The 13,618-nt window shown below is 42.9% G+C and overlaps 1 long non-coding RNA gene across 1 annotated transcript in view; it reads left to right on the top strand.

Annotated features, from left to right (window-relative positions):
• Window positions 1-12,800, top strand: part of LOC143157182 (uncharacterized) — a 322,941-nt gene extending 310,141 nt beyond the window's left edge. Inside the window, exons 6-7 of the long non-coding RNA XR_012994740.1 lie at window positions 8,295-8,382; window positions 12,730-12,800. This is a non-coding gene — a long non-coding RNA (uncharacterized LOC143157182). The remainder of the gene's footprint in view (window positions 1-8,294; window positions 8,383-12,729) is intronic.
• The last annotated feature ends 818 nt before the right edge of the window (window positions 12,801-13,618 follow it).

The raw sequence follows: 13,618 nt of genomic DNA on the forward strand, positions 1-13,618 counted from the left end.
GCTTCATCTGCTGCTGTTTTTGTTGTTGTTTGGGTTTTTTTGTGGTTCCCCCCCCCCCGGCCCTTGGCTTCACGGGCTGATATAGCTGTCACGGCTGCACAAAACAGTCTGAAGAAGCAGACAGTATTGTCATATATTCTCAGTGATTTAACTTTCCTCTCAATAACATGAACATTATTTAAACCATGAACATTATCTAAACAGAAGAGCAAATTCAAAGCTAGCCCTGATTCCACTGACATGAAACTACTTCGGAATTAAAACAATATAAATCAGTTCTGCCAGCCTTTAACTGAAAATAATATATTTTATATGTCTGTTAAAAATTGTAGGGTACTGTAATCATATTAAGAAATTAAGAAGCTTTCATTATATTTCTTTGGATGTGTCAGTGCATGGACATTGCTACAGGAAGAACTGAGGGGTTGATGGACCAAACATTGACAGGACAGCAGATGGTAAACTCTGTATAAATTTGGTCTTTATCTAGGACGACATTTAAAAGAGGGGTCATTGGCTGTAATGAAATAATGGGTTTATTAAAAAAAATTTTAGTTTTATTTGGCAAATATTATAATGAAAAGATGAGCTTGCTCCTACTTACCTGAATAAGTCTTTCAGAGATTTTATAGCTAAAACAATTTCCCAGTGGATTGTTTTGGATTTAAACCAATCTTTCTTACTTTGGAGATCCATTATTTCCCTGGTTTCAGACCTCACATGGAGCCGTTACACAAGACGTATATGTGGAACAGTTGTATTTGCCAAAGCTGTCTACCTAGAGTGACTGAATGTTGCTGTTTTGTGAGTACTGATTCCATAGCTAAGAGAAGGAAAAGACAAAGGAAAGGAAAGCTTTCTGTTATCCAAAGTGGCTGCGTGAATTACAGAGCTGCAGCTGTGAAACTGAAGGCTCAGTGTTTCCTTCTGAGAGATGGATATTGGAGGGGTTTTGTTTAATTTACTGTATCTAGACCTTAGGTATTGTCATCAGATGGTTTTAGAAAAAACCCAGAATTTCATAAACCTAGAAGATAGGTTTATAGAGGCTCCTTAGCATAACTGAACACTGATGATACTGAACAAATCCCATTGAAAAATGTATGCTTTGGTCTAAGTATTGGTCTAAGCAAAGGATAGAGGGGGGAAAAAAATCTCCAAATATCACTTCTAAGGACTTGTGTGATCCTCCCTTGGGAGCACAGAGCAAACAGCTTTCATCTATCGTAGGCTGAACTACTGCAGAAACTGGGAACGGTGGAACACCACCAGCGTGGCAGCAGACGTGTGCCTGTTTGCATGTAGCCTGGATGAAGTGCGGTTCTAGCACAGCCATGCAATGATCAGGTCCCAGGTTAGCGCATGCACTGTGTGGTGTATAGCAGGAGTGCACCAGCCCTCTTGGTGCTGGCTCCCTTCTCTCTTTCCTGTGATTTCAGGCGGTGTTCAGACATGCCCTTCCTATGGCTGATGAATCTGTGTCATAGTGGGATTGCTGGCTCTGTCCCCCACCATTTAAGTGCTGGCCCTCTCCCAGCCCTCCTAGAGATGCTGGGAGCTCCAGTGAGGTGGTGATATGCAACCCTGACACCACAGAGCTGTTTGAAAGCAGGGGGCACAATGCATTTCTTAGAACACATTAATTACGCTGAGAACTATACCTGTGCAGAAACCATTTTGTTGGGTAATCAGCATGTGATTGCAGGAAGTCCAGAAATAGGGAGATTGTAACTCCAGCCGGTAAAATGGTAGATTCCTGCCAAATGGGCTGCGGTTTCCTGCACGGACTTGGATGTGTCACACTCACTTGTGTCACACACCAGTGACACAAACGTGAAGGTTTTGTGTCCTTTTTGCAGAAAGCCTACTTTCTCTCCCCACCTAGAGGGAAGCAAGCAGGAGTGACAAGTGGGAAATGGTCTTGATATCTGAACAGTCTACATTAGCAAACTTTAAAAAAAATCATTTTAGTTCAGTTTTGCTGCTATCTGTCCACAAAAAGATCATAAACCCTGTGTATTATTAAAGGATAAGTAATCCTTACCTCTGTAGTAAGAGTACCACAAATAAGTGATCTAACACATGATATTCTTCTATCAAAGATTAACCGCATTGTGAAATCGTTCCAGCTGCATTAAAGACAAAAGAACTCTAAATAACAGATTACGGAGTATGCTCTTGGTCATGGAAACCTCCACCAGTAGGATATCTGTTTAGTCATCTCTCAGCGGCTGAACTGTAGAATACATTTTACTATGGTACTTATGCACATTAAAGGCTCTGTTTAGGATAATATTTTTCATAACTGTTTTTGGTGCTTAAGGATCTAGATTGTCTAAAGAGATGTTTTGAAAGTGCATAGGCAAAATGGATGCTTAATTTTACTTGGTTACTCAAATTCATGTTACGTATTTTAATATTGAGTTGAATTTTTTTATATTGAGTTGAATTACCACAACACTTTATTATGGTTTTACTTCACTCATTGTTTCAAACTTCAGCCTATAAGTTATTTATAGAAGGGCTTTTCTGTGAGGATTTCTAAAACAAACCCAATGAAAGGAATTCAGTTCAGACGGGAAGGGGTCTAAGGTGGTAGGTGTTAAATCCAATTTGCTTTAAAGCTTTAGATTGCTGTGGTCCTTGGAGTACTTTGGAGAATCTTAAGGGTCTGTGGTGTAACAGAAATCCCAGTAGGTAAAAGCACCACTCAGAATCATAGAATCATAGAATAGTTTGGGTTGGAAGGGACCTCTAAAGGTCATCTAGTCCAACCCCCCTGCCGTGGGCAGGGACATCTTCAACTAGAGCAGGTTGCTCAGGGCCCCGGCCAGCCTGACCTTGAGTGTTTCCAGGGATGGGGCATCCACCACCTCTCTGGGCAACCTGTGCCAGTGCTTCACCACCCTCATTGTACAAGAATTTCTTCCTTATAGCTAGTCTAAATCTACCCCCCTTTAGTTTAAAGCCATTCCCCCTTGTCCTGTCGCAACAGGCCCTGCTAAAAAGTCTGCTGCCATCTTTTTTATGAGCCCCCTTTAAGTACTGATAGGCTGCAATAAGGTCTCCCCGAAGCCTTCTCTTCTCTAGGCTGGACAACCCCAACTCTCTCAGCCTTTCCTCAGAGGAGAGGTGTTCCATCCCCCTGATCATTTTTGTGGCCCTCTTCTGGACCTGCTCCAACAGGTCCGTGTCTTTCCTGTGCTGAGGGCTCCAGAGCTGGACGCAGTACTCCAGGTGGGGTCTCCCCAGAGCAGAGTAGAGGGGCAGAATCACCTCCCTCAACCTGCTGGCCACGCTTCTTTTGACGCAGCCCAGGATACGGTTGGCCTTCTGGGCTGCGAGCGCACATTGCTGGCTCATGTCCAGCTTTTCATCCACCAGTACCCCCAAGTCCTTCTCGGCAGGGCTGCTCTCAATCCCTTCATCCCCCAGCCTGTATTGATACCGGGGGTTGCCCTGACCCAGGTGCAGGACCTTGCACTTGGCCTCGTTAAACCTCATGAGGTTCACACAGGCCCACTTCTCGAGCTTGTCCAGGTCCCTCTGGATGGCATCCTGTCCTTCTGGCGTGTCGACCGCACCACTCAGCTTGGTGCCATCTGCAAACTTGCTGAGGGTGCACTCGATCCCACTGTCGATGTCATTGATGGAGCTATTAAACAGTACCGGTCCCAATACGGACCCCTGCGGGACGCCACTCGTCACCGATCTCCATCTGGACATTGAGCCATTGACCACTACCCTCTGGATGCAACCATCCAACCAATTCTTCATTCACTAGACAGTCCACCCATCAAATCCATCCCTCTCCAGTTTAGAGAGAAGGATGTTGTGGGGGACTGTGTCAAAGGCCTTACAGAGGTCCAGATAGATGACATCTGTAGCCCTTCCCATGTCCACTGATGTAGTCCCTCCATCATAGAAGGCCACTAGCTTGGTCAGGCAGGACTTGCCCTTGGTGAAGCCATGCTGGCTGTCTCGAATCACCTCCCTGTCCTCCATGTGCCTTAGAGTAACTTCCAGGAGGATCTGTTCCATGATCTTCCCAGGCACAGAGGTGAGACTGACTGGCCTGTAGTTCCCCGGGTCTTCCTTTTTTCCCTTTTTAAAAATGGGGGTTATGTTTCCCCTTTTCCAGTCGGTGGGAACTTCACCGGACTGCCATGACTTCTCAAATACGATGGATAGTGGCTTAGCAACTTCATCTGCCAGTTCCTTCAGGACCCATGGATGGATCTCATCGGGTCCCATGGACTTGTGCACCTTCAGGTGCCTTAGATGGTCTCAAACCTGATGTTCTTCCACAGTGGGCGGCTCTTCATTCTCCCAGTCCCCGCCTTTGCATTCTGCGGCTTGAACAGTGAGGCTCGAGCACTTGCCAGTGAAGACCGAGGCAAAAAAGTCATTGAGTACCTCCGCCTTCTCCGTGTTCCAGGTAACCAGGTCTCCTGTTTCATTCCAGAGAGGGCCCCCATTTTCCCTCATCTTCCTTTTATCCCCAACGTACCTATAGAATCTTTTCTTGTTGCCCTTGATGTCCCTGGCCAGATTTCATTCTATCAGGGCTTTAGCTTTCCTAACCTGATCCCTGGCTGCTCGGACAATTTCTCTGTATTCCTCCCAGGCTACCTGTCCTTGCTTCCACCCTCTGCAGGCTTCCTTTTTGTGTTTGAGTTTGTCCAGGAGCTCCTTGTTCACCCATGCAGGCCTCCTGGCATTTTTGCCTGACTTCCTCTTTGTTGGGATGCATCGCTCCTGAGCTTGAAGGAGGTGATCCTTGAATTTTACCCAGCTATCTTGGGCCCCTCTTCCCTCCAGGGCTTTGTCCCATGGCACTCTACCAAGCAGATCCCTGAAGAGGCCAAAGTCTGCTCTCCTGAAGTCCAGGGGAGTGAGCTTGCTGTGCGCCCTCCTCGGTGCCCTAAGGATCTTGAACTCCACCATTTTGTGGTCACTGCAGCCCAGGCTGCCCTTGAGCTTCACATTCCCCACCAGCCCCTCCTTGTTGGTGAGAACAAGGTCCAGCATAGCACCTCTCCTCGTTGGCTCCTCTACCACTTGGAGAAGGAAGTTATCATGGATGCATTCCAGGAACCTCCCGGATTGCTTATGCCCTGCCGTGTTGTCCCTCCAACAGATGTCGGGGTGGTTGAAGTCCCCCATGAGGACCAGGGCTTGTGAGCGTGAGGCTGCTCCTATCTGTCTATAGAGGGCCTCATCCGCTCGGTCTTCCTGGTTGGGTGGCCTGTAGCAGACCCCCACCGTAATGTCACCTGTCCCTGCCTTCCCTTTAATTCTGACCCATAAGCTCTCGGTTGGCTCCTCATCCATCCCCAGGCAGAGCTCCATGCACTCCAGCTGGTCACTGACATAGAGGGTGACACCCCCTCCTCGTCTCCCCTGCCTGTCCTTCCTAAAGAGCCTGTATCCCTCCATCCCAACACTCCAATCATAGGAGCCATCCCACCACATCTCCATGATGCCAGTAAGGTCGTAGCCCTGCAGGCGTGTGCATGTCTCTAACTCCTCTTGTTTATTCCCTATGCTACGTGCGTTTGCATAGAGGCAGTTAAGTTGGGCCCCCGATGAAGCTGTCTTACAGGCTGGAGTTCCTTTGTGCTGCTCTTCAGGCACTCTCCTGCTGACCTGTGATCCTTCTCCAGGCTCTGGGCATCTGTTGCTGGCCCTGGCATCAAACTGGTAGGAGTGGGATGGCTTGAGGTTCCCCTCCCCCGGCATCTCTAGTTTAAAGCCCTCTTTACCAGCTTGGCAAGCCTATGATTGAAGATGCTCTTCCCCTTCTCTGACAGATGGACCCCGTCAGCCCCCAGTAGACCAGGTTTCTCAAAGCGAGTCCCATGGTTTAAGTAGCCGAATCCCCGGCTGTGGCACCAGTCCCGTAACCATTTGTTGACTCACCAGATTTGACTGGCCCTTTCAAACCCCTTCCCTTTGACCGGCAGGATTGATGAAAAAACTGCCTGCGCTCCTGAGTCCCTTACCGCCGCTCCCAGGGCTCTGTAGTCCTTCCTGATAGTCCTCAGACTGCTCCTGGCTGTGTCACTGGTGCCCACGTGAAACAGCAGCAGCGGATAATAGTCAGTGGACTGTACGAGGCTTGGTAGCCTCTCGGTGACATCCCTGATGCGAGCCCCCGGTAAGCAGCACACCTCCCTAGAGAGTGCATCTGGTCAGCAAATGGGTGCCTCCGTACCTCTCAGAAGAGAGTCGCCTACTGCTGTCACCCGTCGCCTTTTCTTAGTTGCGCTGGTTGTTATACGGGGGGCAGATCGGGCCACAAAATACCTGCTGCAGTGTTGCCCTTGATATTGCAAACAGCACAATGAGTGAACGAGTAACTGGGACAGTGTTTTTTTAAGATTTGCCATTTTAAAGAGGTAGTTAGGTGTAAATAATTTAAGAAAGAATCCAAATTTTTCATAGGCAGTTGCCTATCAATAAGGGTAAAGAAAGGAGTGTATGCTATGGTGAGGAATTGTAGGGAAGTAAATGTTTGCAGCAAGGCTTGAAATGGCTCAGGCAGTCTAAAACACAGCAGAATTCATGTACTGGGCTTTGTAATCCATTCTGATGAGATTTTTATCATCACCTTACAAACACGTCATGTTATGGGAACTTTCTCCATTTTACCTGGAACTGCTAGGGCTCTTTTACCCACTCTGGAAGAAGTTACACAGATATACCTAGTAACTGTGAATGCTTTTGGAAGCCAAATATAGCTGCAGTTCCCTGTTAGATGAAGCTTAGGAGAAAGAGTGAAGAGCCATGGGCTGTGAAATCCCCTGGAGGTAGGCAGGTGTTTGCAGATGTTTACAGGTGTTTAACAGATATGCCAGATGAAAGGATTTTCAAAAGTAAACCTTTACCTCTGATTAACACAGGATATCCTCAAGTACAGATATTAAAATTTTCAAACGTTTTCCTGTGCCATTCTTATTGATGACATTGTCAGAAACTTTGTTAACTTATCAAAATACTTTGTGCCAGGACTCTGGTAGGATCTGTGGTAAACTTTCTGCCCACTATATCAAACAGTATCTCTTTCTATGTCATACAGATAATGTATGACATGAATAATGAAGTGTGAGAACTTGAAGCTTGCTTTGCTCATTGCTTGAGTGTGTACGCAGAGCAAGTATACAGCTGACAGGATTAAATTTGTATTAGATAAAATTGAAACAATTTTTCTCTTAGAAAACCCATCATACGTATATGGTTTTCTTTTTACACATTTCTGTTGGCAACTTATTGCTGAGGATGGAAGTAAGTACCTTCATATACCTACTACGCAATTTTGCAGGTGTTTTCTGGTTTTGTTTTACATTACATAGATGATTTTGGACAGAAAACCTCTGTGCAACACCGCTCCTCATATTTAATTTTTCCATTGGTACATTTTTACATTAAAATGGTTCAACGGTATTATGAGGCAATCGGAATGTTACTGTTGAAGCCAAAAAATAGCTTAGAAAGCTCACCTCGTGCTTTGAGCTTGTTATTTATATAGTTAACCATTTACCCAAGAGCCTATAGATGGAGATTTCAGACACTTGAAAAAAGTATTTTCCTATAAACACATAGACTATTGATTGATAAAGAAATTATGGCAAAACAAATTGAGTCAATTTTATGAAGTCTTAAGGTTGATGAAGTTGGAGAAGGCTAAAAGAGCAGAATAGTTAGCTGACTGAGGTCAGAACTGAAAACAAAGCATTCAGCCACCTGGATAAGCATTTTGCTGAAAAGAAATTTTTCACTGAATAGTTGTTGATATTTTGGTTTGCTGGATTATAGTTTGTCAAATGTATAATGCCACAGTAAACAACTTTTTTGAAATTATTTAGGGCCCATTTTTGCTTAAGGCCATACGCTGCTTAGCCTTGCACAGACTGCTATTGTCATAGCCTTCTGTTTTAACTATCTACATGATGGAGCAATCTAGAATGGCATTTTTGATGAGTTTCTGACAAATTGGTTAATGGAATGGACTTAGAAATGAAAAAGATAATTTCATGAAAGAAACAACATACAATTAGCTTTCAAAATATGGTGGTTTCTTTTGAAAAGAGTGTAGCAAACCATTCTGGGGAAAAAAATGGAATTTTGTAGTTTTGAAGCTGTGTAATTTGTCTCTGTCTTGTCTTTGCCTTTGAATGCAAGAAATGGAATGTGGAAAAAAGTCATCTCTCTTCCCAAATGTCATTCCTCCCTTCTTCCCTCCCTGCCCCGCCCACTTCTCCATTTTAATTTCTTTTTTTTTTATTCTTTAGATTTCAGAAGAAAGGAAAATGAAGACAGAAATTAATGAAGAAAAAGAGAGAAGGCAGAAGAAAAACCACACAATATCAGACATTTCAAGTAAGACTGAAACAGATTTTCAAAATGAAGTTTGTTTTATTTCATCATTTTCCTCCTTCAGAAAATTCAAGAGAACATTCTGAAAAACAAAATTTTTCAGGAAAATGTTGTTCAAGGCTTTAAATCAATTCTAGTGTTCAGTTATACTTGTTCTTCCTGTGAAGTGTGGATCTCGAACAATATTACACAATAAATCTAGAAATTCCTGTCAGAAGACAGCTAGTGAAGCCTTGGTCCAGCTGAAGTAATGACAAAACTCCCATTCCCTTCAGCAAGGCCAGGATTTCTCCCCTTACTGACACATTTAAAGAAGTGATCAAAGTTTCAGCAATGCATACTCTCTGACTCCATATATGCAGTAGTTGCTCTCTCTCCAGGCAAAGGGTCATATTTAACATATTTTGGGCTCTTTAATGTGAACATAATAGGAGAATGCCAATAAAACCACAAGATTTTGCAAGTCATCCTGCAGAATTTTTCATCTCAGGCAAAAGATTTTACTTCAGCTCTAATAAAAACAGATATACAGCTTTTTTATTTAACAACAACAACAAAAAAGGCACTCACTTAGGAAGTTTAGTCACATTTTTCTTTCATTTTTTTTCCTTGAAAGCCAAGGAATAATTGTAAATGCAATTCATAGAGAAGAAAATATCAGTTGTTATACTGGTGAGAACCAGCATGTAGCCAGGTTAGAGCTGAGTCCTTTTTGCCTATTGAAGAAGTGATCACAGGGCTGACAGCTGGAGTTTACTTGACTGTACAGTAAAGCATCCCTATAGGTACCTTTTGTTGTATTCAAAATGCCAAATGTAATCTTAATGCTCTTCTCTTCTCTTCTCTTCTCTTCTCTTCTCTTCTCTTCTCTTCTCTTCTCTTCTCTTCTCTTCTCTTCTCTTCTCTTCTCTTCTCTTCTCTTCTCTTCTCTTCTCTTCTCTTCTCTTCTCTTCTCTTCTCTTCTCTTCTCTTCTCTTCTCTTCTCTTCTCTTCTCTTCTCTTCTCTTCTCTTCTCTTCTCTTCTCTTCTCTTCTCTTCTCTTCTCTTCTCTTCTCTTCTCTTCTCTTCTCTTCTCTTCTCTTCTCTTCTCTTCTCTTCTCTTCTCTTCTCTTCTCTTCTCTTCTCTTCTCTTCTCTTCTCCTTCCCTTCCCTTCCCTTCCCTTCCCTTCCCTTCCCTTCCCTTCCCTTCCCTTCCCTTCCCTTCCCTTCCCTTCCCTTCCCTTCCCTTCCCTTCCCTTCCCTTCCCTTCCCTTCCCTTCCCTTCCCTTCCCTTCCCTTCCCTTCCCTTCCCTTCCCTTCCCTTCCCTTCCCTTCCCTTCCCTTCCCTTCCCTTCTTTTTTTTCCCCATTGAGTATTATATCTTTAACCAAGGAAATGAAAAGAAGATAGACAAACAGAAGAGATCAACATGCACTCCAAATTATTTAAGACACTCTGTAGAGAAATGATACATTTTCACAAATCTATATTTTATTTTTGCATTGTTAGTTAGCCAGTGTTAAAAAATCCAGTGGCTACTTGAAGCTGTGTGCAAAGATGATAGTTTAAATGCACAGAAAACTGTATGACAACCACATCTCTTCATGATACTTCATGTTGTCTATCAAATTCTGTGCATTAGCACTGTCTGAGTAGAGGTAGCATCTACTTAATAACTGGAAAATAAGCCCTAAATTATTGAAACTCAGAACAAAAGAAGAAATCAAAATCCCAAACCCTCTGAATGAATTGACTAATTAAATAGAGATATTTTCTACAGTTTTGGAAAATATAGTACATTTGAATGCACCTTGCAAACACTTTTAATTATAATTCTAGATGGCAAGTGTGTTTGCCAGTATATATTCCCTATACACTTTCCAGTCACAGGACTTGCCGTAATGATCATTCACTGATCACATTTTGTTAGCAATCTTCCTCCAAAATGGAAGGGACTTGAGGCATCTATCTTGCTGTTGAAATGAAACAATTGTTAGACAATCACAAAGTGTTGTGATGCCCTTATTGTATGACAAGAACATATAGAATAAAATGAAGCTTTTTGTTGAAATGCAGAATTACATCTTGGGTCAGCTCTTCTCCATTAGCATCAGCTGACAGGGTGCCCTCTTGCAGGACATTAGTCATGCAAATACAGACTCTCTCTGTTTCTACCAGAGCTGTTTCATAGGTGTGAGTGGATGCTTGTGGATGTACAAGTGTGAATTATGTCCTACTTTGTTACTCTGTTTTAAGAGGTAAAGCAGAGTGGGAGTTAATGAGCTCCAGGCAGACAAGGATCCTGCAGAACTAACTCTGCTAGTGACACAGATGCTGCCCAAGAAAGGTCTGCCACAAGGCCCCTAAAAGCAAGTATGTGGCTACTAAGGAAAAAACATGTTGAAGCCTTTCAAAAAGCGTCATGCATTTTATTGCTAAGATCCCCAATGAGGAACTCAGGAGATTAGGCTTTGCCCACACTTGAGACAAGCATGCCTTGCTTATGTCACTCTTCTTCAGAACAAAAGGTTTAAATTTAAAGTGACCTGAATGGTCACTTAAATGTTTGTTATCTGTAATAGCTTTTGGGCTTAGGTGAGTGTCGTGAAAATCTCACAAGAGTTTTGACTGAGCCTAACATGCAATCCTTTCATGAGCTGTGGATCATAAATATTTCACATTTCTTGACAGCTCGCAGGCTCATCTTTCTTTTTGAAATGGGTACATTTTAACTCACCCACCAATCGCCCTTGTGCCCTTGCAAATATTGATATAAACAGGATGTAAAAGGCTACCTTGAAAATTATGTCTATTGGAATACCCTGGAGTTTCTGGCCTTGTGCATGGGCAGGACAGGCTGTGTCATCTGAGGAAGAGCCCTGCGAAGGAGCGGTGACTCAGAGTCCTTCTACATCTCCACAGTACTGCATCCACTGAAGCTGGCTCTTAGAGCAGGAGCGAACAGATTATAGAAAATTCTGGGTTCATCTGGTATGCAGTGGTCAATCAGGCTGGCAGAAAGTGCCAGTCTGGCATAACCTCTTTTACCATCTTGATCAGTCTTTGGTTTAAGGCACAATCTATTTTAAAAACATAGTATTCCTGTAACTTTCCTCACCAGCTCCCGTTTCTATTCAGTCCACTTATAGGGTTCAGAAAAAAGCCCAGAAATTGGCATTGTGGCCAAAGTTTGTCTGTTATAACCAGAGAGGAATGTCTTGAACTTAATATGTTTGGTTTGGGAGATCTGTTTTTGTCCGCTATAACCAATTGTCCATTATAACCATGTCCATCATAAGTGTAGTGTGCACTATATAATTTAGCAGCAGTGGTTAGTACAGCAAAAACCAACTGTTGAGGCTGGGTGGGAAACCTGAGATATTTTGTTAACCAAATATGTCCTAAAATAATCTTAATTTTTTGAGAAACTATCAATCTCTGCATTCTTGGCTAAGTGCTGTTGTTGAAATTTTAAAATGGTCTATTCATCCTTAAATGTACACTTCACCAAGAAAAGAAAAGGATTTTTTTTATTCTATCAAAATATCAGATACTAAGGAGAACCTTGGCATCCCTGAGCTTGAGGGGAAAAAAAAGGTTAAAAAGTGAGGGGAACAGACCCAATTAGTTTCTGTGGAGGAAAGTGTAACTTTTAAAAATCGGAAATTTAAAAATATGTTGTATCTTAGGTATAGAGAACAAATATATAAGACTAAGCTTTCTCATCACAGTTAAAATAAATTGTCTGGAAATCTAAGGACCCAAGTAAAAATTCCCACGTTGTTAATTTATTAAGCCTCGTAGCATAAAAAGCAAGGAATGGAATAGGGATTAATTCACAATACAGTATATTTTACCCTTTTAAATGCCAATGATCTTTAAAAAATGGAAATGTACTTGGCTTGAGCTAAATCTAGATGAACATGTCTTAGGTTTTGCTTCTTGAAAAAGAAATGAAGTTGGTTAGAAGTAGGGTTTTCTTGGGCAAAATGAGATTTTTTTTTTTTTCTCTGAAACAAAGCATTTTCATTTTACATATCAACATTTCCGTTAAAAGCAAAGCCAGAGGAATGGCATGCCAGACTTGCACACCATTCATAAAATCAGCAGGTGATGCAGTCCATCTTGCAGCCAGTAATCCAGTGGCTAGGGAACTTGCCCAAGGGGTGGGGGAACAAGGCTCTCCTCTGCCAGTGGACAACCCGTGTCTCTACCTTCCAAGAAATATCCTGGGGGAAGAATTATTTTATTTTTTTTAATTCCCTGTTAAAGCAGTCCAAATTTGCATGTGATAGAACTTTTGTTTTACTAAGGATTCTCCCACCTTATGAATAAGAGCTTAAATCATTGTGTCCTCCTTCTTGACTCTAGCCTGGCATCCTGAGCGCCTTAGTCCCTTGGAGTCCACCGATGGTGCTTGTTGGACTTCATGGACTTTGTGTGGCCTGGTGAGTGTCATTTGGAGAGTGTCATGGATGTGTCCCCATCTGAGGGAGCAGGACTGAGATGGGGCAGAGGGAGGGGAGCAACTTGCACAAACTTAACGGCTTTTGTAACATATGCAGGCATCTACATGTACCAAGCAATTGTGGAACAGAAGAGCAAGCCTCAGGCACAATCCCTCCTTGGGTGGTAGCCTGTGAATTTGGCAGTGAGGAACTGTGAGATAGCTTGTAAGAGAGCTCTGCTGTTCAGGGGTGATTAACCAATCCTTATGTAAACTCTTCCTGAAAACCCACTTCTACTGTACTGAAACAAAAAGAATAGTGTCTTCTCTGATCCTCCAGTAAGCTGCACATAAGACTTTTTTCTGTTATTTTTTTTCTGTTTTGCTGCCGTTACTTGTTGCTGGTAAGGTAAAATGGATTACAGGCAGTTTAGTACTGGAGTCTGACATTTTTCTTTTTTTAAGTCTCTACTGTGAATGGAACAAGACTCCTCTTCTTGCTGAAAAAATGCAGTTTCTTGATGAGAGGTGTTATGCAAGTTGCTGTAATTACTTGGCCTGAGCACCCCAGGGAGCTCTTCTGAACCACAGTACTCGTTCTTGCAGGCAGGGTAAAGTCAAACTTGCTCAGCAGTGAAGCTTCAGAACTGTGAATTCTGCCCCCATCCTGGCTAAAATATGAAAAAACACTGCAGTAAACTCCAGTCTGTCTCAGTCCACCCAGATATAAACTAGCTCATCTACTGAAAGTTTATGACAAATGAGATGCAGCCAGTTCCACCTTGGCCTTTAGAGTTGAGGAGAAGTAAAGGC

This window comes from Aptenodytes patagonicus, chromosome 2 (genome assembly GCF_965638725.1).
Source record: "Aptenodytes patagonicus chromosome 2, bAptPat1.pri.cur, whole genome shotgun sequence".
In the NCBI taxonomy this organism is placed as follows: domain Eukaryota; kingdom Metazoa; phylum Chordata; class Aves; order Sphenisciformes; family Spheniscidae; genus Aptenodytes; species Aptenodytes patagonicus.